Raw genomic sequence first — 27,099 nt, forward strand, 5'->3', positions numbered from 1 at the left:
TGACATGGGATTTTTGTTTCCCATGAGATGAAGAAGTAAAACTGTATTCTGGGGTAATTCCAAAATATAGTACTCTAAGGAGAGTAGGAGCCAGCTGAAATCTCTGTCAAGTATTTTGATAGCTTGTTCTGTCTCCTTTAACTTGATTCCTGTTTAACTAGCAGCATCTGCCACTGGTATTTCCACAAGGATGGTGCAGATGGAGCAGTGACTCAGATCACTGGCTTTACAAAGTTATGAATAGCTAAAACTGTTACTGATGAAGACTAGCAACAAGACTGAAGGAGAGGTCCATGTGTGTGGCCAAGGCCTGCAATATGTGGTATTTAGATCTTCAATTTGTATTTTTTTTCATATAATAACTTATATCTGTATATATATTCAACTCCAAACCTGAAAAAATTTTTACCCTTCAGTTGCTTTTATAGTTGCCAACTTCTCTGTGTTAGGTAACAATTATCTAACCTAAAAACAAAATCACTTGAAACACAAAATTATTGTGGTTAATGACATCATTTCAATCCAGGCCACAAATAATTTTATTTCTTGATGTTCTTTTTCCTGCAACCCAAACATGGGTGAGGTGGGGAGAGGCAAAACAAGGTAAATATGTTATCTGAACTTGCCCTGCTAAGAACGTAGTCATTTGGGTCACACCATTGTTTATCCATTTTCATTTTCCCTGGGGAAATACAGAGTAAACAAGAAGATGTACTGAGCTTTTGTGATAAGGGTTTCAATTGGGAAATATAATCTGTTTTGTGGTTCTTTCTTTAAAGTGTAGTTTCTCTTTTTGTTCATTTATTTGCAATGAGAAGCTTGTTGGGTTTTGTTGTTGTTGTGACTGTTTTTTTCCCCATTTCTTTTAATATTTTATGTTAATAGATTTCTTGAGGAAAGGTACTAAGTTAGTAGATTTAATCAATTACAATTTCTACCCATTAGAAGAATGAAACTGGTCCCAATTTTTATAGCCTTGGATGATCTGTACAGAAGAAAATGAGGTTATTCCCAAATGGATTTTGCTGTTGCCTGGGACAGGAGGTAGTTTATTAAATGTTATTTTCATGTTCAACAGTAGCGAGTAGTAGTTCATCTATAATGCCTTACACCATTCAGACAGCAATTAAATAAACATTTGACAAACTTCATTCAGAAAATACTCCTTTCTATGCAGTGCTTACAGTCATACTCTGTAGAATACATCTCCACTCAGAAATGAATATTGTTCAAATTCATCGTCTTTCAGTTTTGACGCTGCTGATGAAGGGACAATTAATTATTAGTTATGTTTAATTTTATTTGCAAATGAAAGAGGCAAATGTCACAATTTTATACATACACAACACACACTGCATTAAATAGCTGCTGTTGGAGCAAGCTAAAGCTAATTAGTTACCAAAAGTTAGAGGCTTGCATAATAGTGGCAGACATTACAGGATGGGACAAATCTTTCATATATGGTAGGAAGAAAGATTACTAGTTTTGCTTGGTCTGTGGCTCCTGGCTATGGGATTTCATGGACAGCAGCTTTTGTTTATTCCTCAAAACATGGGAGGAGGTTTTAGTATGAAGTATCTTTCTTGGAAACAATGGTGGGAAAGTGAGATTTCTGGAAGCACTGGCAATTTACAAGCACTTTATGACTGGGTTTGTTCCAGATCTGGTTTCAGAATATAACTTAAACAAACTACCCTTAGCGTATTGCTAGATACCATTTTGCTGCTTCTCCCATGAGAAGAAAACTATCAGTCCCAAAAGCCTGATTTAGTTTTACATTTAACTATGAGGAAGATGGAAAAAGAAATAGAGATTCCAAATCTAATCTGTGACCAAGATTTGAACTCAAACCTCAGAAAACCATAAAAATATTTCAGCAATGTTGCTCTGCAAACAAGATACTGTAAAAACTGCTAAGCATACCAGCAGCAGAAATATGTGGTGTTGGAGGAATTCTTGGTCTGTTGATCAGTACTGTTGCAATTCATCACACCTTGATGAGCTTGATTCAAAGTACAGTGAAAGCTGCAGTCCAGACCAGTACTCTTGTAATTTGATAATATAGAGAATGAGAAACACAACCACCATTCTCAGGGCTCTGCTCCAAAAAACATGTGGTTGTCTTGCCAGATGGTTTTAAGATGAACTCAATACAAGCTTCAGGAAAAGTAGGTGCCAGAATGCATTTGCTCAACATTATTTTCAGTGTGGACATGTAAATTAACTTGGAAGCTGATTAATTTTAAAAATCCAGGAAAAAAAAATTGTCAACCATCTTCATCCAATTTATTCCTTTTCTTTTCTTCTTTTTTTTTTTTTTTTTTTTTTTGCCACCAGGTGTCAGTAGAAGAGCATGGACATCCCAGATATCCATGCGAGATCTCCTGAACTGCTGATTTAGCAATGATATTATTTCATGATAGTTCTTATGCTCCAGAAAATGTTCTAGTTTTTTCCTTCTACTGTAGAAAGGAAAGATGAGATTTCTCACCCATCCCTACAGTCCTTCAAACTGCATAAATTATACTAGTTTTGTGTGCTGCTTCTAAGTGCTCTAGCATCTCAACTCATTGTCCTCTTATCTGCCCGAGCCTTCGTCACTAGGTTAGATTATCTCCTCTCCACCAAGACTATGAAGACTATGTGGGCATGACTGTCAAAGACTTCAGGTCACTGATAACTATCCTGTCTTCTAACTGACTGTTCATATGCCTTTTCTGAATCTTGATAATACCTAAAGGTCATGTAACCAAAGCTCTATTCTGAGAAGTGAGTCTCGGGTCCTTGGTGCAAAGAGCTCCTTCAGCACCACTCTGATAAATGCAGTGTCTTGGGTTGGACTTTGACTGGCCTTTGTTAAAATATGAACATAATTTCTTATGGATTCCCTTCAAACATCAGGGATGAAGATATTTTTTACCAGACCTCTCAGAATTACTGTGACACCAGTGCCTTGGTTAAAGGAAATTGGTTTATTTTTAGCAGATTTCTTGCATAGCAAGCTTTCCAATTCTAGTCTTTGCTTGGAGGTCTCTCTAGCCTTGAGTTTATTGTGATAGGGATGAACATCCATGAAGCTTAGTGTTTGGTCATGTGTAATGTCAAAAAAAAAAAAAAAAAAAAAAAGGAATAGATATATGTAATAGGAAAAGACGTTTGAATGAACAACAAGACAGTTTTGTTTTGTTTTGTTTTTTCATGGGCAGACAGTGATAGGACAAGGGAGAATTCTTTTAAACTAAAAGAGGGGATATTTAGATTATATATTAGGAAGAAATTCTTCACTCAGGGGGTGGTAAGGCATTGGAACAGGTTGTTGAGGAGTTGTGGATGCCTCATCCCTGGAAGTGTTCAGGGCTAGGTTGGGTGGGGCCCTGGGCAACCTGATCTAGTTGGTGGCATCCCTGTCTATGGCAGGGGGGTTGGAACTGCATTGTCTTCAAGATTCCTTCCAACCCAAACCATTCCATAATTCTGTGATTCTATGATTCTTTGATTCTATGATTCTATGATTCTGTGATTGACTATCACAGAACTTTCTTGCTTTTGGTAAGAAATAAAGCTCTTCCTGATGAAGGGAGACATTCTTCTTGCAACCTGAGAGATACAAAATGCTAGGATCTGAATATAAAGTTGATTTTCAGTACTTTATCTGTTAATATGGTGGAGTAGGAATGGAAGGAGGAGTGGACAGGAGATACTCCGTGTTTGCTCCAAAGAGTTCTGCAAAGGTCTTAGCCATGAAAAATGATCAGCTTCCTCATCTACTTACAGCGCTTAACATTTTCCAACAATTGGAGGGACTGGAGGGAGAGTCTACTGCAACATTCTGCCATGGTCAAGGAGATGCTCAGTGAAAAATATAGATTCAGACTGCTTTGGAGATGAAAGTGTGGGCAATTCCTACTACAGGCTGAAATAGAGTTCAGCATCAGGATATCTCCAAAGTGACTTTGGAAACTGAATTATCTACTTGTAATTTGAAAGACATGATGACCAAGATCATCCACAGAGCTAATGAAAGCTGGTGCCTTACAAACTTCATGGAGTCACAGAAACATGACATAGAAGAGATGATCTTGTTTTCATTACCTTGTTTACTGATGTTATGGTAGAGCTACCTGGAGATCTTGGCCTTAGTAACAAAACTGGAAGGTCCAACATGTTTTCTTCAAGGACTCAGCAGCACCATTTTGAAACATTTTGTTGGGGTTTGAGCTTGTTTTCTTGTTTGTTTGTTTTCTTGTTTGTTTGTTTGTTTTCATCTGATGATCAAAACCCTTAATTCATCTGAAAGGGTACTTCATCTTACTTGGGAAAGAATTCTTTATTAAGAAAAGCCTAATGTGATTTAAACACCACATGCAACAAAAAAATCAGACACTCACAAAATTTAAATGGCAGGGTAATTTTCTAAAATGGAGCAGGAACTGGTCTTTGACAGTTTACTAATATCCGGGGAGACAGTTCCTGCCTAATAAATCTAAAAGGAACTGAATCCCCAGTAACACTGATGTGTTTTTATTTATTTATTTATTTATTTATTTATTTATTTATTTATTTATTAAGAAGGAGCCTGTGAAATCAAAACAGCTAAATGCAGCGATATCTACCTTTGGTCCCACATAACCTTGGGACACTAGTTAAAAAGACTTTAAAATTCTAGGTAACTCTGTGGAGGAAGTACAGGAAAGTCCTACATTTATTCAAGAGAATAAAACAGTGCTGAAAGGTATTTATTACTGTATCTTTATAGAGGAGTATCTCCTGGAAAATGATAATGAGGAGGAGGTAAGGTCTCAATGACTAGTGTCGGGCATTTATTATATTGGCATTCTTGGGAGACTAGGCTGCGGAAGTTCTGTTGCAGAAAAGCTGAAACCTTTAGGGAAGAGTGATGCTGGTGTCTAAATCTAGGGTAATGGAGGAGAAAAAAAGATTGAGTCTAATCTGGGATAAAGAAGGTGAGAAAAGGATTTTTAAAAGGAGCAGAATCATGAGGTTAAATTGTTCATTCCTGAGTGAGAGGAACAGACCTTGGGTCCTCCTTATATCTTAAAGGGTAGTTGGCTTTTCAACCTAACCTAGAGTGTGCCTTCTCTGACAGGTAAAATAGTGCTTCTAAGGTAAAAAATTATCCAAACTGGAGTTTCTGTATAACCCTAATGGCTACATTAGACATGTGAACTGTTTCATAGAGATAGAATAAAAGTCTGTGAACTTGCAGACAAAAAAAAAAAAAAAAAAAAAAAAACTTTAAGCACCAGTTCCTAGTATTCAGTTCTGTTTCTCACTGTTAAAGTTACCCTGGAGTAATCACATTTTTATTTTTCTACTTATCAATTATTATCATCATTGCATTATTATTATTATTATTGGTCATAGAAATGAAGATACATAGAAGTAATCTATTTAACTCCTTCCTCTATCGAACCAACAGATCCAACAAGCAGTTACTGAAATTAGAGTGCCTCCAGAACCTGTTAATTTTATTAAATCCAGGAACTCTCCACTCTTTCAACATTTTATTTCACTCATTATTTCATGATAGCAATGCCGGAGTGTTGCTGTTATCAGTAAGAAGCTTACAGCTTAGGGTCACCAGTAATTTGGTTAATATTAGGTCTAAATATAACTGGGAACAGAGCAACATGACTTGTGTTATCAGTTCAGGTTGGTATCCAGCAGTTCTCCTAGCAGGTGTCATGATTTTCCTGGTGCTTTACCTGCTTCTCTCCCTGGTACACTGTATTTGTCATCGCTTATAGTCTCTGCACCTCAGTGGTTTGCAGATTGTTTTTCTACAGGATGTTTTGACTTCTTATATAACCTCCTTGACTCTTTCTCTTTGTTTCATCCAGCAGCTTAACAGATGTGGCCCTGGAGCTGCAGAGTTTTACATGACAGACAAAGAATCTTTTATTTTGTGCATTTGGAGTGCTACCCAGGGACAATGACAGAATTTTTAGGCTCCAAGATTCAGATTTCCAGAAAAGTCTGGCTTTTTTGTTGGGGTTCTTTGAAACCAAACAGAACTGCTACTCTTCAATGCTTTATACCTCCTTTCTCTGACAATCTGCTAAAGGATACAAAAGTTTTTCAGAGGGGTCTGGAAAAGCTAGATTGATGGGCCTAGTCCAGTCCAATATTCAACAAGGCTAAGTGCTGGGTCCTACATTTGGGTCAAAACAACTTGATGCAGGAGTTTAGGCTTGGGAAAGAATGGCTGTAAAGTTGCCCAGGAAGAAAGGAAAAGGTCATGCTGGTCAACGTGGCAGATTGTGAGCTGGCAGTGTGTCCAGCTGACCAAGAAAGCTAATGGTATCCTGGCCTGTATCAGAAATAGTGTGGCCAGCAGGACTAAGGGAGTGATTGTCCTTCTGTACTTGGCACTGGTAAGACCACACCTCCAACATAAGAAGGACATAAAAGTACAAGAGAATGTCCAAAGGAGAGTATCAAAATAGTGAAGGGTCTAGAGGGGAACACGTGTGAGGAGCAGCTGAAGTCACTTGGATTGTTCAGCCCAGAGCAGAGCAGGCTGAGGGGAGGCCTCATGGCAGCCTGCAGCTCCCTCACGAGGGGAGTGGAGCAGCAGACGCTGAGCTCTGCTCTCTGGGGACAGCGACAGGACCCGAGGGGACGGCATGGAGCTGGGACTGGGGAGGGTCAGGCTGGGTATTAGGGAAAGGCTCTGCACCCAGAGGGTGGTCGGGCCCTGGAACAGGTTCCCTAGGGCAGTGGTCATAGCAGAGCTGCCGGAGTTCAAGAAGTGTTTGGACGATGTTCTCAGACACGTGGTCTGATTTTTGGGTGGTCCTGTGTGGAGCCAGGAGTTGGACTCGGTGATTCTTGAGAGTCCCTTCCAACTCAGCATATTCTGTGATTCTAGGAATGATTGAATTAGGTCCATGTATGCACATTTGGGATTTTCAGTTAGTATTTTTACCATTTAAAGACCTGTAGTATTCATATCTTGTTTTCATTCCACTTGTAGAGTCTCTGCATCAAATTTCTATATACATGTGCTAGAAAATTAAATTGTTTACCTTTCTTTACTTTTTCTTTGTATTTGTTTATCTTCGTTTAAAGTCTCCTAGTCTGTCTTGAGTATTTTATTCCAAGATTTTCCAATTTTATATGAACACAGAACATTTGCTATGCTCCAGAGAATCTGGAGTTTATTTGCCACTTGAGCTTTAAGCACAAAGATGTGTCACCATGTTTAACTCTGAAAAACTGTTACATAGTTCTGTCACGATAATGACACAATATGTATCTACTGTATGAATGACTTTTCTTGCATAAGGGTATCTAGTATCTTTTGGTATTAACATTAGGTGTGCTTGTATATCACCTATTTATAGGTCACTTGTTAATCATTATCTGAGTTGGTAAAGCTGTGTGCTGCAGTGGTGTTCTGTTAGCAGAGATACAACTCACTTCTCCCACAATTTCCTCTCTCGGTGAATTGCAAGTTTTTCCTCAGCAAAACTGCTCATAGATGGATGTTAGGATGGTTGTTCTAATATGTTTGATTTCTGGTTCTTATGTAGGCCTTAATTCTCTTGCTGCCAGATCATAGACTACTTTTTTTATTATTTATTTTTTAGTTTTTATTACTCGTCATCTAATGACTGCAGTTAACACCTCTCAGTCTTCAATCCCATGGAACGGAGTACCTGTTTTCTCCTGTTTTTGAAAGAAAAAAAAAAAAAAGTAAAGATGAATATTCAAAAAAAAAATATATAGGCACTTTAGCAAACAATGGGATCTCTTTCGAGTCTGCTAGGGGCAAAGTTAATTTGTCATTGAATATGTGAGAAGTTTTTGTCCCTCTTCCTTTGCAATGCAGTAGTGAGACTTGTCTGTAATTGAAAGGATTCTGTGCACACACATGGCCCAAGCTGTCATTGCAGTGTGCTGACTGGAGGACATAGTTCCTTCTCAAGGATCAGATGAAGTCCTTGTTTGTGGATTGAACAGATTAATGCCCAGTACTATATTCAGCCCAGACAGTAGCTGAGATTTGGAAGGATATTCACTTCACCATGTTTATTGACCTCCCTTGGCCAGGTAAGACTATCACTGCCTAATTTAAAGTGTTGGGGCTAGAAGCATTCCTCCAGTCTGGAAGTACAACTTGGGTAAATGACATAAATCAGTAGAAGACCTTTTGTATCATCTTCCACACTAGCTTCCATTGGAAGGGAACTTAGCCATGCATGCAGAGAGGAAAAAAGGATGACTGAGCAATCAGGACTAGCATGACTAGCATCACTGAGCATTTTCTCTACAGTTTGGATTTTATCCTTGTGAATAAAATAACTTTATTGCACCATTTGGATTGGAGATGTTTTGATGAAGCTGTATTTACATATTACAGGCCTTCTCCATGGGCATTTTTTGGTAGGGGTTTCATCAGCTGTACTGGAAAATATGAACAAAAACCATGAATACTTTGCTTTCAAGGATCTTCAGTAAATCTAATTTGTCTCTATGATGTTCTGCTAGCCATTTTAATGCTCACTAACCAAGCTCACTCTGCTAACTGCTGAATTTGGCGTGTGGAGATATGCCCTGCTGACTCCAGTAGATGTACCTCTCCAAGAGGTTGCCAAAGCCAGCTTTACACCACAACCTAATGATTTTAGGATATGCTTGGCAATGTGTCAGCTACTCATTAAAAATAGGATTTGAGACAGTGTCCACAGATGTCAATTTAAACAACTCTCATTGATTCTAGTGGTTAGTGTATCCATCCCTTAATTTTGGAATTGCCTCTTCCCTGAGAACCAAAGAAGCACAGAGATGTTGCCCCTGAAAAAAGTGGGTGTCAAGTAAGGCATCAGGGAGTCACCCTAGCTTTTCCAACATGAAGAGGACAAATGTCCCATTATCAAAAAGAAGCAGAGCAACACAAGCCTTAAAAACACTAGACTTCCAGGTTTCACATTTCTTTCTTTACTGCCTTTCTCTTTTAAGCAACTGCAACACTACATGTTCCTACTATTGTATCATATTGCATCATCTCAGTTTCCAAGCTAATAGAGGGTTTCTGTGGATGCAAGTTACTCTCTTTTAAAGAGCGCCATCTAGAATATTTACATATTGTAATTCTGACTCACAAAGAAAATTGTACACAACCAATTCACATACAATAATTCATATTTACTTAAAGAAGCATTGCCATTCTCAAACAAACTGAGATAAAATAATATTTTGCTAAAAGCCCTATTAAACTATGCTGCATTGTCTTCCCATTGTCACTAATTACTCGAGTATGCGTGCAAACAGAAGTTTTCTCTCTTTTCCTCTAATTGAAATTTTATTATAGGCAAACAGAAAGTAGGAAATTAAAAGTAATATATATGCATGTACAGAAGCACTAAAGATTAGCGTCTTGCTCTAAGGGAGCAGCCCATTCTTGCATGAATCATTCTGTATCATTGCAACCCAAGTTTAGGAATTCTCCATTCTGGCAGCAGTTATTAAACACAATTTCTTTCCTAAATAAAGCAGGATATTGAAGTCTCAAATGGAGAAAGGAGATTCCGGTTAACCTAAGCTGCATCTTCCTGTCATCCTTTGCTAATATGTCTGACTGCCAGATGTGGTTTTTCTCTATTGAATTTTACCTGAATCACTTATGTGATTTTCCTTTCACCCCAAATCCTTTTGAGGTCTGCAGAATTCACAGCACCCTCAGAGCTGCTTGAAAGTATATGAAGATAATGCCTTACCCCAAAAGTGGGGGTCTCACTCACAGCAATCATGTAGAGCATCACCTAACAGACTTTCAGATTTCCTTGACTGTACCAGTGAACACTGGCAAATAGTTAAACTTGAGGCTTCAGAGTCAGAGCAAAGCAGTATTTTTTCCAATGCATTAGTTGCTCAATACTGTTGTCCACAGGACAGTGACGATTACTGTTCTTCTATAGGGATTAAAGAATAACGGAGAAAGTGCTACATGTGTGTAGCACACCTTGTAGATGATACATAATGAAGCACTTAGACTGAACTTTTTCTTATTTCCCAGAGATTACAAACTGACTTTTTCCACTGCTCCTCAAATGTGTGAAACAAGAGAGGTTTTGAAAGGACAATACCATGTCAAATATTGTGTGCCGAAGAATTTTTTATATTTTTTAAACCATTTAAATATATGAGGACCGTTCTCTGGTACTGTAATCAATAAATATAGAAGGGTTCTGTATGCATACTGTCAAACACTTTCAGGCTCCAAATAACATATTAACACATTAGCTGATTTGGGGAATGGTCCTTACCCATGTCGACACCCAGTCATTTCTGGAAATGGTTTGAGAGATTATGAGTTGACTTGGGCCAAAAATACACCATTGCTTATCTGTACCCCAATGTAAAAGCAAATATACGATCATATTGAATAAAACCCCATAGATATTACTGTTGACCTGATAGTATCACAGTAGTAATCTTGAAAGTCTTCTCCTGTAAGATACTTCATCTCAGATTTTTGATATGAGAGGTCCACTATCTCCCAATAAATTCCAGATAAACCTAGTCTCTTGAGGATTAATAAATATTTTGCCACATAAAGAAAAACATTATCATTGGGTTCATTCTAAACTACCAGGAGAGAACTGCTCGCATAAGGCTTGAATAGTGAAGTTATTTTTGACAATAGAATGTTCTTAGAATAATCTTTTCCACTATATCATTTAGTTTAGTTTAGTTTGAGTTATGGTCAATTCAGAAGTGCTAATTCAGAAGCTCTGTGATTGACAGGGAGTCACTATGTATAGCAGCAACCACTCAGAAATTCATTCCATTGTCATAAATTCTGCATTTCTGATGAATACCGAGTAAAAAAAAATCATATGCAAAAAATACCAAGGACATTTTGGACATGCAGGGACTTCAGGGTAGAAAATTTTTACAGACAGTCTACATGATCAGCCTAGTGTTGGACACAGCCAGAGAAAGGGGGGGGGGGGGGGGGCAGGGTATTTTTAATTGGAAAAATGACTCCCAGGACATGCAGCTTGTATTGCAGCCATGAGAATAAGCACCACAATGACAGAAATACTATGCCTGCTGATATTTTATGGAGGTTAGAAAAACAAACCGCCACCTTCTGTATGTGCGTGCCTCCTAGCAGCAGATTCCTGTTTTAATTTTAGTTTGCTTTATTGCTTGCTGGTTAGAGCAGCAGGCAACACTAAAATTGTTATTAAATGCAATCTGTCTCTTTAATAACAGTTTCAAAATTAAAATCATAAAGTTGATTCATAAACCAGAGAAATACATACAGTAGCTGGAGTAGCCTTCTTTCTGGGGCATTGCTGAAATGTACCAATGCAATGGACTTTACAGAAATAGGTTGCAATTACTGTTGTTGATGGGAGCAGGGAGCTAGTAATAACCAAGAAGCGTGTATAACGTGTACAATAAAAATTTGAAAAAGTCTGCTAGCACCAGTGGACACTGTTTCTTGCTCAGTGGTTTGAAAGGTGGTAACTTGCTTTCATTAACCACTAGCATTAAGGTAGTATCAGAAATGGTGAGAAGAGTCCTGAGATCTGTTCAAAGTCAGCAGCAGCCCCTCTTTCACTAGCTTCAGTGCAGATGGACAATGGGTGAGCTTGAGTGTACAAAAAAGGCAATTTGCATAAAATATATATGTTATAATAAGTCTCACAATATAAGCCAATCTAGACGTATCCAAAAGTACATCTGAGTTTGCTCTTGTTTCTTGGTTCAACAGTATCATACTCAAGGAGAAAGAGGCAGACATCTGTGGGACAAAAATGCAGAAAGCACACTTCTTTGTGCTTGTCTTCTCTAGATTCAGCCCAGACTGTTTATCTTTAGCCCTGCCGGTTCAGAACCCACCATGTGGAACAAGCTTATTTTATAAACAAGCCATCCTTTTAATTCTCTTTAAGGAAACGTGATACCCAGACCTCAGGCAAAGCCAGAAGCAGGCAAAATGTAAATACTTCTCTATTATTCATAGCAAAGTTTGGAAATCCTCAGTGCCTTCCAAAACATCCACAGACTCTCCCAGCTATTGATTCAGCAGCTCTGTTAGTGGAAGTAGCTGATAGAGTGATATTGGCGCCACTGTGTCCCTGTTGATGTTAGAAGACAAACAAACATGAAATAGGATGCAATCTTCAGAAATGTGAAGTTCTTCCCTGCGTTGAAGCGTGGGGTTTCAAGCAGTTAACTTGAAAACCTGTGTCTTTAACTAGTACAAATCACTCCTACTTTCCCATTTCCACCCCTCACAGTCCGATACATATCGGACTACATCAGCATCTACATATTTTGTAGGAATCCTATAATTCCACATTGCAGAAAGCAAGGGATTTGACCAAGGTCAGATAAATTGTATTTGTGCTTAAGCATGAAGTGTACCTTTATCTTCCAAAACTGCATTCATCCTGTTTCTTTGGAATAATCCCTGGCGTATTCTAACTCTTGAGCTGCCTGTGAGGGAAGGAATTGGCACAGTCCAAAAGGATGTAGGGAACAGTCTAACAATCAAGCAGTTAAACTGCTTGAGTTTCCAACATTCTTTTCAAAAGCACCTGAAGTGATTCAGAAGTATAAACAGTGTTCATTTTAAAAAGCTTTGAAGTTTATGACCATACCTACATTGTACACTGAACTGATACTGACTGAAACCAGTAAACCCCTGGCAACTTTTGATTAAAATTGATGTCATGGATCCAGAAGAACATCTTCTAGCAGCAATTTGGTGTTCAGGCTTGAGTTAATTTTTCAGGGCCTGGCTGCACCCTAGGTTCTCCAGCAAATTATTACCACTTTTACATCTGTGTTGCCTTAAACAGAGTCAGCACGCCCTGTGTCTGTTACATACCCAAAAACCTTATAGGCTTTCTGCCAAAGTCCATTTTACAAAGTGGTTTGGTCCACTGCCATTCAAGTGATTTTGCAGATTTTCAGTATCTTCTTCATCAAACATAAAAGTTTTCATCACAGTTTTCTATATTTTCCATTTCTGATTACTTCCCTGTTCAGAATGATTTCAAGAAGTCCTTGAAAATAAAACAAAATAAATCAATAAATAATTTAAAAAAAAAAATAGTATCCCTTGGCATATGGTATAGGTGAAGATATGTAGAGGAATTGCCTTTGAAAATAGGTTAGTTAGTTATGATCACTGATGAAAAGAAAAAAAAAAAGAAGAATGAAGAAATAAAGATTCATTAGTGTCTGAAAGCTTAAGGCAGCTTTGAATAGAAATAGAATGATGATGAAGATGCCAACAGGAAGGAGACCTGTCTCTTACAGAAAAGTCATGTCTGTTTCTTTTCCCCTGTGACAATATTTCTGGTCTCTGGACAGATGTATGTGTGATTGAAAGTATTATTTTCACAGTGCCCTCTGTTCTGCAAGCAAATAATAAAACTACTTAAATTGAAATAGTATTCTAGTGCTGGGGGCAGGCAAATACTGAAGGTGGTGGTGGCTGAAGGATCATAAAGATTTTTTAAACATTGTATTTCTGCTGCCACAGTGTTTCCTTTTGCTTTTATTTTTATTTATTTGTTTATTTATTTTCTTCTGGAGAATGCATTCGTATTTCCTGAGAGACTTATCTAATTAAAAATCATCATAATCATTCTTTCTCATGTGGTTCTTATTACTCTTTGCTATTTTTCTCCTTTCTGAGTGTCTTGTATTCTCCTCTCATGGGATCATCTCTAAGTATATAGGGAGCCATTTCCAGCATGTTTGCACCAATCCTGTTATTTAGCCATTTGTGCCTGTATCTTTTGTACAAAATGTTCTATGTTCACAGTCTCTCTCATTACAGTCATTTCTTGCAATTATGTTTTTTTTTTTTTTTTTTGCTTTGGTATCAGAAGATTGCAGATTTCTCACTGCACTTGCACTCTACACAAGATTTGTGTGTTTGTGTGTTGCCATTTACTCTATTTGTTTCTATAACAGTCTTTGAGAGGAGAAGACATCCTGAGTGGTATACCAAAGCAAATTTATGAAACAAAACATCTAAGATTTCATTTGAGTTGTTCAGTCTTTTAAGTATCTGATCATCCATATCTCGCTTTAGCACAATGTCCTAGAAAATGAAGAGGGAACTGGTATAAAGAGGTATTATTGTGGGTAGTTTAGAAAGATGAAGATGAGGTAAAATATGTTACTGTTGTATGATTTATTTATTTTCTAAATGAGCTTTTTATTTATTACCTACCTATCTGCCTGTCTCAGCAGAATATTATTCTACTTTTCTTGTAAGAATCATATACACGATTACAGTTCTGCTCCTCTGGATGACCAGAGGATGAGATCACCATTCCCTTGTTATTAGTAAGATACCCTTGGACTCAAAGGGAGAGATGATGGCCAAGAAAGCAGGAGGAGAAAGAAAAGAGCAGTGGTCTTGCCCCCCCCCCCCCCCCCCCCATGTCAGGTGTTTGTGAACATGTCTGGAATCCCCCAGAGCTTCCTTTTCTCCAGGCTCAGCAGCCCCAGCTCTCGCAGACTCTCCTCTTCACAGATGTGCTCCATGTCCTTGAGCAACAGTTGAATAACAGCATAAATGTTATACTTATTTTTTTTTCCTAGACTTCTATTGACATCAGAGAAGAAACTGTAATTTTTAATCTTAGCCATACACCCAAGCCTATAGTTACAAATTAAAAATGTGATCCAACCTTTTTCACAGAACAAGCTGTATGCAGCTGCCAAGTTAAAAAATAAGCTGGATTTTTTTATCTGATTGTCTTTCAATATCTGAGATGAAATTAAAGCTATTTTCATTCACAGTTTTCTTTAAAATATTTCATAATAGTTTTCATCTTTCTTTAATCTTATTTTTCCCCAAAACTTTAATCTCCAACTGCTATTAATACACAGACAAGACTGTTAAGTTATCAGGAAGCAGTTCTAAAACAAGAAGGAATGTTTGGAATATAAATGTCAGGTGAAATTTAAATTGCAAGAAATTTTAGCGGAGACTTAAATGTCTCTGTTCCTATCAGAGTGTGAATGGTGAGATCTGCTGGGGGAAAAAAATAATAATAAAAAAAATGTTGTCTGAATTCTATCTCCTAGTCCATTGAAGAGTTCTATATTGCTACTAATTAATTAATTAAGTTCTAAACTGCTTTGTTTTGTCCAGTAGTAGGTATTATACTCAGTGACATTTCCTTTTGGCACAGAAGCTGTCAGCAGTTACATATCCCCATTGCTCTTATTAGTGACATGGCACAGCAGTCTATCAAATAATTAAATAAATAAATAAATAAAAATAAAAGAACGTTTCTACTAAGACAACACAATCTGAAAAAAATGTCATCTTAAAACAATTGGAAGATAAAATGCTTTCCAAATAAGATAAAGAGAACTCTGAGTTAAATAGCCTCAAGAAAAATACATGAACTTGAAAATGAAACAGTCCAGAAAAGTCTCGGGAGAGCTAAAAGTTTGAGCAGTAGGATGATAAAGTAATGGTAGATATGAAGTCTCAACGTCAGAAATCTTTGCCACTCTTGAAAACAGATGACATAAGCTAAAATTACCACCTTGGTGGAAGATAAAATTTTTCAGCGTTGTAACATTTTTTTACCCTGTAACTTCACTGCTTTGAGTGAGCTACCATATGCAACTTATTCAGTAGAACAGAGAATCGTGTCGTTCTTCGCATGCACATTCAAAACCCTATTTTATATTCCAAAGCTGATCACTGATTTTAGGATGGTTTATGTTTCCAGATGCCTGGCTGAAAATATCAGTTTCCTAATCTCTAAATAAACAACTATTAAAGGCTCCCCATTCAGAGAAGAAAAAAAGTAAATTTTCAACTACCATTAACTGAAATCATCTTTGAGGATCTGAGGTGCCACTAAGCCTTGGTACCAGTGGGGTTAAATTGTGTGAGAGAACATATTTTCAGTACAGAAGATGATATAGTTAGTGATAATAGAATGACCTTGAAGCCAAAAAATAATGTCGAGTGAGCTACAAGCCAGAAAATGGGCAATGACAGGTGCTTCATAAGTGAAGCTTAAGAGCAGACGACTTTATGCAGAAAAAATAAACTGGTATTATTTCTTGATTGGCCTTTAGAAGATATTATTTTTCGTCCTTGGTCATGGCTGCAATATACACTTTAAGTATTTTCTTATAAGTAAGCAGGGTTACTCTCTGAGTAATTAGCTACGAGTAGAAAGATCAGAATCTGGGCTGATACATACTGCATTTTCTTTGCCTTATTTATTCATCTCTGTTTCCTTTTAAATCAAAGGCACAAGTGAAGAGGAGAAACAGATATGTTAATGTCACTTATACAATAAAGAGGATCTGTACCTAGTGAATTTTCAACATTTGATTTAAAATGACTACTTATATTAGAAGGGAACCAGACGTTTGAAATTAATTTGTTCCATTAGATTGCAATGGCCAGGTTAGATTGTTAATTGCTCACTTCTGCACTGCTGTTTGGTTTGTCTTTGATGGGATGGAAACACAAACAGCATTTTTAGTCCCTTTTTCAAAGATATCGTGTTATGTTTCAATATATTTTCTGATTTGTAATTTGAATTTAAAGGAAACATGCTGTTTTAGTGCCATTAATCCATTAATCACAATATACAGGACAAACTCCACATAAGAGTAAAAAATGGCAATTTTTTCAGCAAGTTTGAACACATATAGGGAAGGAACCACCCTTTAACACTTTTTCTGGCTATATAGTTTTTTCATAATTGATAATTTTGGGGTTAAAAAAATGAAATTAAGAGATCAAAAAACTACAAATAAATAAAAAGACAAGAAAACTTGTTTGTCCATATCACATCATAGGTTCTATTTTATGTCTGGCTTTGAATCGCAATGGCAACACAATCACAATCACAATCACAAAAGCAACTTGATTAATATTAATATATTAATTATAATTATAATTAATATATTAATATTAATATAATTAATATCCTTTGGTCATTTGTTTCTCTTTCCAAACGAAGTTTCAGAAGGGATTAAGAAGGTCTCAGTAAGATATACTGAGTCATATCAAAAGGGTTGCTCAAAATTTTTTAAAAGCCTGCTCAGGCTTTTGTACACATATATGCAACTGATGCTATGGAACAGATTCAGATTCAACATCAGAAATTATTGCTCTCTTGAAACTGTTACTTAGAGACATTTTCTTCCCTCCTACCTTCAGGAACCTCTTCCATTCACCACAGCCTTACAAAAATAGTTCAGAGTGGCCTTGCAATGACATAGGCCAGGACCCTCAACATATCATCAGGTCCCATGAACTTGTGCACGTCCACTTGTCTTCAATGCTCCCTATCCCAAGGATGAGTCTTCTTTGCTCCAGACTTTTCCGTTTGTCTCAGGGACTGTGGGTTCTTCAGGAAAATCTCAACAAGGAGAAGAAGGCACTGAGTACATTGTTTTATTCCGTGTCACTTGCTACCAGTTCCCATGCCCTATTCAGCAATGGGTACATATGTGGGCACACAGTGGGCCCACAGCAGCGGGCTTCTTCTATTTCCCTTTGCTGCTGATATACCTGTAAAAAAAAGTATTTAGTGTCCTTCAACTCCCTTACTAGAGTAAACTCCAGGTTAACTTCGATTCTCCTAATCCCATCCCTGAATGCTTGAACACTGCTTTCCTTCCGGGATTCCTGTCCCTACTTCTACCTCTTGAATTCTTCCTTTCTATGTTTGAATTTAATCAGGAGATCTTTGGTCATCTGTCAAAGTCTCCTGTAACTTGTCTTGACTTCCTTCTCATTGTGGTGGACCCTTCTTAAGATTGGAGATGTTCATTGAAAATCAAGCAGTTCATCCAGACCCATCTTCCCCCGGGACCATATCCCATGAGGTTCTTGCAGACGTGAACAGGTCTGGTGTCCTGAAGTCCAGGGCTATAATCCTACTAGTTGCCTTTGTCTCTCTGCTCAGGAGCTTCATCTCACAGTACTGAACTGATGAATTTTGAACTCTCTGCATCTCATGATCACTGCATCCAAAGCTGTCTTTTACCCTCACATCTCTGAACACTTCTTGTTTTGAAGGTATCATGTCCAGCAGAAACAATTTCCCTCATCAGCTCCTTAACCCATGTTAGCAAGTTGTCACCAATACACCTCAGATATCTTCTGAATTGTTTGTGCCCTGTCGTGTTGCTCTTCTAGTAGATATTGGTGTGTGGAAAGCCCCCCAGGAGGACCAGGGCCTGTGAATGTGTTTGAAGAAAACCTCCTCTACTTCGTCTTCCTCTGGACTTGTTCCAATAAGTCTATGTCTTTCTTATATTCAAAGTCCCATGGCTGAACACAAGGCTCCAGGTGGGGCCTCATGAGAGTGGATCAGAGGGGGAGAATCACCCTCCTCACCTTGTGGCCATGCTTCTTTTGATGCAGCCCAGGATATGGTTGGCTTTTCTGTGCTGGAAGTGCACATTGCTGACTCATGTCAAGCTTCTCATCAGCCAACAACCCCAAGTCCTTCTCCTCAGGGAGAATAGAAGGAATGGAAGGAATCCATTCTCCACACAGCCTGTATTTGTGCTTGGGATTGCCCCAACCTGGGTGCAGGGCCTTGCTTTTGGCTTTGTTGAAAGAGGTTCACACAGGACCACCTTTCAAGCCTGTCCCTGGACAAGGCTGATGGTCCTAGAAATCGCATGAGTCCAACATAGTGTCTCTGCTGACACAGCTCACTCGAGTAGAAATTCTTAGCTGAAACACAATGTGTTATAGCTGTGTCTCTGTGCTTTCTGTATAGACTCTGATTTGCATCCAGACAAGTCAGAGATGGCAGAGAAAGCCCAGTTCAGCACTCAATTTTGTAAATGTCAATTGTCAAAAGAAGTCTTATACTCCGAAGCTAGATGTGTGATTTGGGAAAATCTAAGTGCTAATTATAGTCTTGTTGTCTGTGTGCAAGTCAGAAGGAGTCTTCAGACTTCTGACAGCTACCAGGAGTCCTTGAACTAGCATTTCTTTAGAAAATGCTTCGATCTTCCTGCAGCTGAGGTTAAACTGGATTAAATTGTGTGAAGGTTAATTCAGCCAGAGTGTCTTTGGCTATAGTGTGACATAGCATTATCTACAGGTAGTTGATTTCTATAGTGTCATAGCAGTGTACACATCTGGTTCTTTATACAGCAGTATAAGTTCCTATTTTAATTTTCACCAAAGTGTTTTTTTGACTTGCCAGAAGACTTTTTGATTTATAACCAACTTTCTGCCGCTGCCTAGGACAACTGGCTGAATATATTCTTGATTCTATTCTTTTCTATTCTATTCTGTTCTGTTCTGTTCTGTTCTGTTCTGTTCAAAACAGTTATTATTGGGATTCCTAGTAAAGGGGAACGGTCTGTGGAATGGGAACACAGGAAAAGTCTGTCCTACATCCAGGATAGCTGAAAGGTTTTACTGGTCAATATCTGACTCTACTCTCTATATACTTGCATATACATGAAGTCTTGCACAGATTGGTGACTGCTTTGCTCACAGGCTGAATCAGAGAGACTCAGCCAAATTACATCAACCCTCAAAAGAAGGTTATTAGCTGTCCCATATCATGAGTCCTTGCTCTTAATTGTTAGCAATTGATCACACCAACACAGTTGACATAAATCCTGAATACCAAAGGTTAATGTGCCTATTAAAACGTCTACTTTTCTGTTTTGCACTTGTTTTTACAACTCTGGATAATTATTTTGGCCAAAATTCTTTTTATTTCTCTTTTATAAGGGGTATGAAATCATAGAATCATAGAATGATTTGTGTTGGAAGGGATCTTAAAGATCATCCAGTTCTAACCCCCCCCTCCCCCCCCTTGACATGAGCAGGGATGCCACCCACTAGACCAGGTTGCCAAAAGCCCCATCCAGCTTAGCCTTGAACACCTCCAGGGATGGGGCATCCACAGCTTCTCTGGGCAACCTGTTCCAGTGCCTCAGAACTATCCAAGTGAAGAATTTCCTCCTTATGTCTAATTTAACCCACCCTCTTTTAGTTTAAAGCCATTCCCCCTTGTCCTATCACTACCTTCCCTGAGAAAAAGTCCCTCCCCAGTTTCCCTTTTAGGTACTGGAAGGCTGCTATAAGGTCTCCCTGGAGCCTTCTCTTCTCCAGACTAAATAACCACAACTCTCTCGGTCTGTCTTTATATGAGAGGTACATATATGGAGGTGATTTTCCCCCTCTGCTCTGCTCTTCAGAGACCCCACCTGGAGCACTGTGTTCAGCTCTGGGACCACCAGCACTAGAAGGATATGGAAGTATTAGAACAAGTCCACAGAAGGGCCACGAGGATGATCAAGGGTCTGGAGCACCTCTCCTACATAGACAAACACTAGTGTGTCAGGCAGGGTAAAAAAAACTCTTTCTTATTGTAAGTTAGTGTATGATATTAAAGTTCACAACTGGAGATTTGGAAACTACTGTTTCTTTTGGGCTTGCCAGAAAAGCTTTAACATAAAATAGTTGGTCACTGAACTACGTTCATATTCAAGCAAGACAGGTTCCTTTTTCAATAAAAGATCTTATGTATATTTTTTTTTTTTTACTTTTTTTTTTTTCTTTCCTATCATCATTGACAACTGGAATCGAATTTTTACCTGCTTACTTTAGATCCAAATCCTGTGTCTGATGCTGTGCTGAAGTGTCCTGGCAGTCCACTTAGGAAGTGAAGGAGCAAAGCAGCCAATGCAGCTGACAGTGACTTTATTGCTGCTGGTCTTAAGGTCTCATCCCACACGTGCAAGTTAACCTGACAGGTGTATTTCTCAAGGGAAAGCTATTATTAACAGAAAATGATTTAGGTTTCAATTTAAGCCAACTTGAGCTTTCCAGACATTTGCTGTGGGGAATTCTTTTTGTGATTCCTTTGAGTGAATTTATAATCAAATGAGTGTTCAATTTCACATTATTGCATGCTGAAAAGGAAGTCTACCATGGGAACAAATATCTGCACTAAATTTTCTTGTCCTTCAACATAAAAAAAGGTGGGAGTAACAAACTTTCAGTTCTTCATTCCCAAAGAAAGAGAAAACAAAAATCTTCCTGGGCTGGCATAACTTGAAAGACTGTAATGCATATTATAGAGGACAGAGGTGTTTTTGTATTTTGTTTTGTTTTGTTTTGTTTTGTTTTCCTTCTGTATTGTAGATGCAATGAAAAGCTGAATAATTATGAAACATGTAAAACGCCAAGTTCTCAACGTTAAGTTGGTAAGGTGAAGTGGCAGGCTGCAGCTGGGCCCTGCATCCTGCGTTATGCTTGTCTATAGATGTACGGCAGAGCCTTCAAAATAAGAATGGCATTTGGAGTCTGATTGCTTTACAAATGAGGCATAAAAAGACCCCTGTCCAGATCTTTCCATAGGCAGAAAGGCAGGCAGCAGAGGACATAGGATGATGTAGCTTCAACCTGAAGGATTTGGGGCCAATAGGAAAACTCCTGAGACGTTTTTAGGTCTGAAGTATGAACATTTCTTGGAGAGCTGATAAATATGTAAAGGTAAAGAACTATGAAGACTGATTAAAACTTTCTGTTTTCATATAATTTCTGAAATTTTGTCTTTTTTTTGGGGGGGGGGATATGGGGGAGAGGGGGCAGATAGTGTATAAATTGTCTTTTAAAAAGCACACATAGGTGAAAATTTCCCTGTCATAACTTTAGTTTCAGATTCCTTGCCTACTTTTATAATATTAAAGATTTTCTTTTCTTCCTTTAATTCAATAGAAAAAGGATTAACAGAAAAAAGAAAAAAAATGTTTCAGCAGAGATACTCAAGTTACAAAGATAAACCATAGTTGCTCTCTTGAAGCCACCTTTTTCTCCAGTCCAAATTAACATTGTCTCCATCTGATATAATTATTTTATAAATATTAAATTGAACTTTGACTCATCACGCAGACACTTAAACTCAAATGTGAAGTGGACTGTTATAATCAGTCCTACCTGCTTAGGCTATGTAAAAGACATTTTGAAAATATTCTTCATGTTGCTAAAGAGTTGGGTCCTTTTATTCTAGAATTTTTTAGATGTCTGTGTTAAGGAATATATGGCTATATTCGCAGGTTTTATTCCGCCAGAAAACTTTGTATGTGCTGCAGTATTACACAGCTTGTTCCATGGAGCTCTTAGATCAAATGCAAAACAAAATTTGGCTAATTCCTTCTGTGTAAATTAACTTTTCTGAACAATAGGGACACAATATCTGTTGCAGTGATGTGGGGAATCAAGCAGGGCAAGATTGATTATGAAAGGAAAGACCAATTTTTTGTGTAATGCCTTAAGAGCTCTTGCTATTAAGTTGGAATATTTGTGCCCTTGCATAATAAACCCAGGAGTTATATAGCTTAGGAAATGGTTATCACCTCATAAACAGGAAGCACCCTCAAGGTATCATCTAAGTAATATAGGCAGTGTGATCACAAAAGTCTGTGTTTCAGCTTCCCAGCAGCCCTACATCTGTTCTTTTATGGCATCATTATGTTAAATGTTTTTAATGTAGGAATATTTCAGCATAATAGCAAACTATTTTCTGTTTCACTGCAGTTTCATTCAGGTCTATTAACGTGTGAACATGAAATAGAAACAGAGAGATTAAATGACTTGTCTAAGGTCACAGTGATGAACTGGGCTAGATATGGGAACAGTGACAGTGAACACCTGAAATCTGATACTGATTTTGATTTGCTGTAGGAGTTCACATGAATCACTTATGGGATTCATTAGAGCAAATATGAACATAGATGTCTGAACTGCTTACTTTATTTTATATACTCAGTTCTGAAACTATATAGAGAAGGAAAAAGAAGGTTGGACATGTCTACTCAATGTAATAAATGGCAATACAGTTGCCAGGTTATTACTAGCATAACTAAAGCTCATAGATGATATGTTATGATATGATGTATTTATAATGTAGCACTTATTGTCACTGTGTAAAAAAACTGGTCTCCATCTTGAATGTATAATGTAACAAATTTTATAACCTGGAATAGCTTCAGTACTCAGCCACGCTATTAAGTTAATGCTGCTTTGACACATTTTTGCTGTATGGAGAACTGGCATGGCCAGAGCTGGCTGTAGCCTGCCTACACCACTTTTCATCAGGCAGTGTAAATATGTCCCTGTGCCTAGTGAATAGGAATATGCAACGTGCTTAAGTATGCTCATTGCTACTGTGGGACACTAATAGCAGTACACAGCATAGATTTCACCAGCCCTACAACACATAGCAGCTCTGTGGTCTCTACACTACTTAGTGACACCACATCTGTTAATACACAACAGACTTGTTACAGCAGGAGTTGTAACTCTCCTGATTTTCCTCTGTATAAATCATCAGAGGACTGTTTCCCCCTATGAGCAATAAGATGGCAGGAAAGGAATTTATTTTCCCCAAACTTTCTGACATTTTTTCCCAGGTCCTCCTTTTTAAGGAAATATGGCCCAGAGCAAATCTTTGCAATTTATTAACTTATATAGCCTGTGGGTAACTAGTTAAGCAATAACACAATTGCTGTAGTGTTCATGACTGCATGAGAGTCCAAATGAGTTGGGTCAGTGTCCTGGCACTGGGTTGGGAAGACAGAAAGGGCTCACTGAGTGGTAGGCATGGTGGCTACTCAGCTTTGCCTACTAGCATGCTTACATTCTTTAAAATAATAATTTTTATATTCAGATGTCTGCAAATGTGAGTGCCACATGCTCTTGTTCTTCAGACTTCAAAAACTGATTTGATAGGTCTTTTCTAGCTATTTGACATCATCCATATTGAGAATAAGAAGCCTGACAGCTGTTAGCAGTAAAGAATACGAATGATAATGCTGATAATCAACTGTCATATTAAAAAAAAAAAAAAAAAAAAAAAAAAAAAAAAAAGGCGGTGGGGGGAGAGAGAGAGAGAGAGAACGAACCTAAAAAAGAATCCAAAACCATTTTGCTCAAAAATGCCAGGAGCACGAGTGGTTTGACTGACAGAGCGGGTGAAAATATTGTTTGCTCTTTGCTGGATGCATTCAGTTTCATGATTTATTTTCAGAAGAGTATGCAAGGGATGAAGACAAGAAGGGAAAGGCAAAGCTTGGGAAAAGGAAGAAAAGCAACACTATACATGGATTTCTCCCATAATAAAGTGTAACAAACAAAGCAAAACAAAACAAAACAAAACCACAAAAACAGCATTTCAATTTTGAACATTCATGATCTTCCTTTCATTTCACTGACATTTCCTTTTGTTTGCATGTATGACACGACCTGGTGATAATACAAAAAAAAATGGGGCCAGGTTTGTGTTTTGGCATGAGTCATCCATTTTCTCAATTGTAGTGATTTATTTTGTTGTTGTTTTATTTTTATTTATTTATTTATTTTGCGTTATGTTATTCCTTACTCCTACACTGAATGCAAAATGGTCCAATTCTCCCAGTAAAGAAGACAATGCTAATCTCTGGGGCTTTCAGTTTTATTTAGATGACTACTTTTAGTAAAAAATGAAGACAAAAGTTCATACAACCCTTTCTAAAATGCTTATTTGTATGTCATTAAATTTAATGGTCTAAAACTTCTCAATGACATATTTTCTATATATAGTTTCATTGGCTTAGTTTCTTACCTATTTCTTATGTGTTTCCATTTCTAAAACATCTGGTTACATCTCTATTTTCTTTATCATAGTTCCAACATCTATACACATTCACATCATCAGACAGGATGTCCAGCAATCTGTACATACTATTTTTGGTTTAATTATCTTCAAATGTTTAATTCAGGGTAGTGATGCTGATATTTCTGTACATTTTTTTCCCAAGCTTGGCTATTAATATTACATTGTAGATCAGCACATGATTTTCCTTTTGAATCACTCCACTTCCATTTCATTGAGGACTGAACAAATGTATAAATTGATACTGCTGAGCTTTTTAGATTTAGCCAGCTGCTGAAAAAAGGTTAATAGGTTTGGTTGCCTGGGGATACTATTCCAGTTCAAGTCTGTCAGATGTCTAATCATGTGTCTCAGCAGAAGATATTGCCCATAGCAGCCTTTGTCCGTCTTGTGTATTTCCCTGAAGTTTGAAAAGGGATTGTCCCATTACCAAATAAATTATTTAGACCTGTGATTTTAAGAATCAGATTAGTTCTTATATATATATACATATATATATATATCCATTTTAAGCACAAGTTAGTTCCACAATGTGGTGATGGTCATTAGATGAATTAACGTAATTAAAGTAAGCCTATAGGTGATTTTAGTAATATACTCAATTATCTTAAAAAAAAATAAATAAATAAAAAAGGAAAATACTTGTTTTTTAGAGATGTAACAGCTAAATATGGTTAAATTTGCCTTCTAAATGCACCAGCCAGGTGTTCGCCCACTTGAAAACTACTCCAACGACTGCAATAGAGTGGCTAATTTGCTGAAGTACAAGAGCACTAAATCGGTCTCTTCAGTTAAGAGCTCCATTTCCTTGAATTTTGTTTTTCTGTTTACATTACCAAAAAAAATGATTTTTTTACAAATTCTTTTCAGTAAATTATTCTTCTGAGTGTATATGGACACATGTGATGTCCATACTGGCCAATGATGCCAGAGATCTGCTCATTTGGCTCAGTCAGTGTCCACCTGCAGAAGACTCCAAGTTGATGTTCTCGTGAGGTACCTCCTAGGATGAGGTACATCCTAGTCATAGAAACACACAGTTCCTGTAATAAAATTTTACCATCTATATGTCCTCTAGTAAATATTTTAACTAACCTCCCAAATGGAATAAATTAAGAAATATTCAATAGGTATTTATATGAAAATATTACTTTAACAATACCTGGGCTTTTCATAAAAAAGCCAAACTGCAGAAAAGCATTAGTTTGACAGTTGTGGCATTCATCTCTGATAGATGAAATCCACAAACTCTGTTAGAGCACACATGGAAGATAAGACAATAATAAAATGATTAGATGAAGTGATAGATGATAAAAAAGTGGAGGGAAAAAAAATGCCTTTATGAGGTAATAATATGCAGGGATTTTAAATTAAGGGGATTCCAAACAGCACAGTCATCTTCACTGCCTCAAGTTTGCCCCTTAGAATGTGTATTAATTGCTCCTTCCTATCAGAGTCAAACTTCACAGAAGTCAAATTGGATCAAAGCTGGATTTCATTGTGTTTTAAGCATCCTTAGTAATTATTATTCCAAGGTAATTTGGTATTTTAAGGTTGCTGCTTAAAGTTTCCATCTTTAAAGTGAAAATCCTGGCCAATTACACTGATGGGTAGATCAGATCCAATTAACTTAATCAGTTTGCTATTTTCCTAGTATTTATCTGCTGCCACTCGTATTTCTAGGTTATTAATCCCTGTGAAGGAAAGCATGCATTAGTTTCATGCTATCAGGGAGTGCAGAGGTGCAAAGGCTACATTATCTGCTACAGTGGGAGCACTGCACAAAGCCTGGAGGTGGTTAACACTGAACCTATTTGCAGGAGCTATGAATATATATTCAGTAAGCAGGGACTTTGTCATCAGTATTTATTTATTTTTTCCTAAAAATCAATCTACATGGCAAAGAATAGTCCAGCCAGTGGTACTTTGTCTTTATTTTACAAATGGAAAAATGGAGATAGATGTGGATTTAGCAAGAAGCACAAGAAGTGCTATGTTCTCGAATCTTATCCTTTGACTCTCTTTTCTTGACCAATATTACATCTTTAACTACCCATCATCAAATCAGGTGGATTGATTCAAGCTGTTCTGTCCGAGGAGTCTGCTGGTCAGGAAAAATGAAACTATACTGTCTTAAATGTGTGATTTTGGATTGATTAAAATATTAGCATTATATTAGACAGATAAGGGACTATGAAGGGAGAGTCAATAATTTCATCAAAGATGGAAAACTGAACAGAAAATGTTTTCATGGATTTATTTTCAAACAAACAGAAAAGGCTAAATGTGCATTTTAAATCGCATCATGTTTGTATACCACATTTCTTCCTTTCTTGTGCTGCCTTTCTTTTTCTATAGGGCATGACAGAAAAAGACAGGAACTGGCTAGGCTTGGATGACATCTGCAGAA

At 37.5% G+C, this 27,099-nt stretch overlaps 1 protein-coding gene across 3 annotated transcripts in view; it reads left to right on the top strand.

The window, feature by feature from the left end:
- The window catches only part of TENM4 (teneurin transmembrane protein 4), a 1,267,116-nt gene that overhangs the window by 253,466 nt on the left and 986,551 nt on the right, over positions 1-27,099 (top strand). The window lies entirely within an intron of this gene.

Source organism: Anser anser (assembly GCF_964211835.1).
Source record: "Anser anser genome assembly, chromosome: 1".
In the NCBI taxonomy this organism is placed as follows: Eukaryota; Metazoa; Chordata; class Aves; order Anseriformes; family Anatidae; genus Anser; species Anser anser.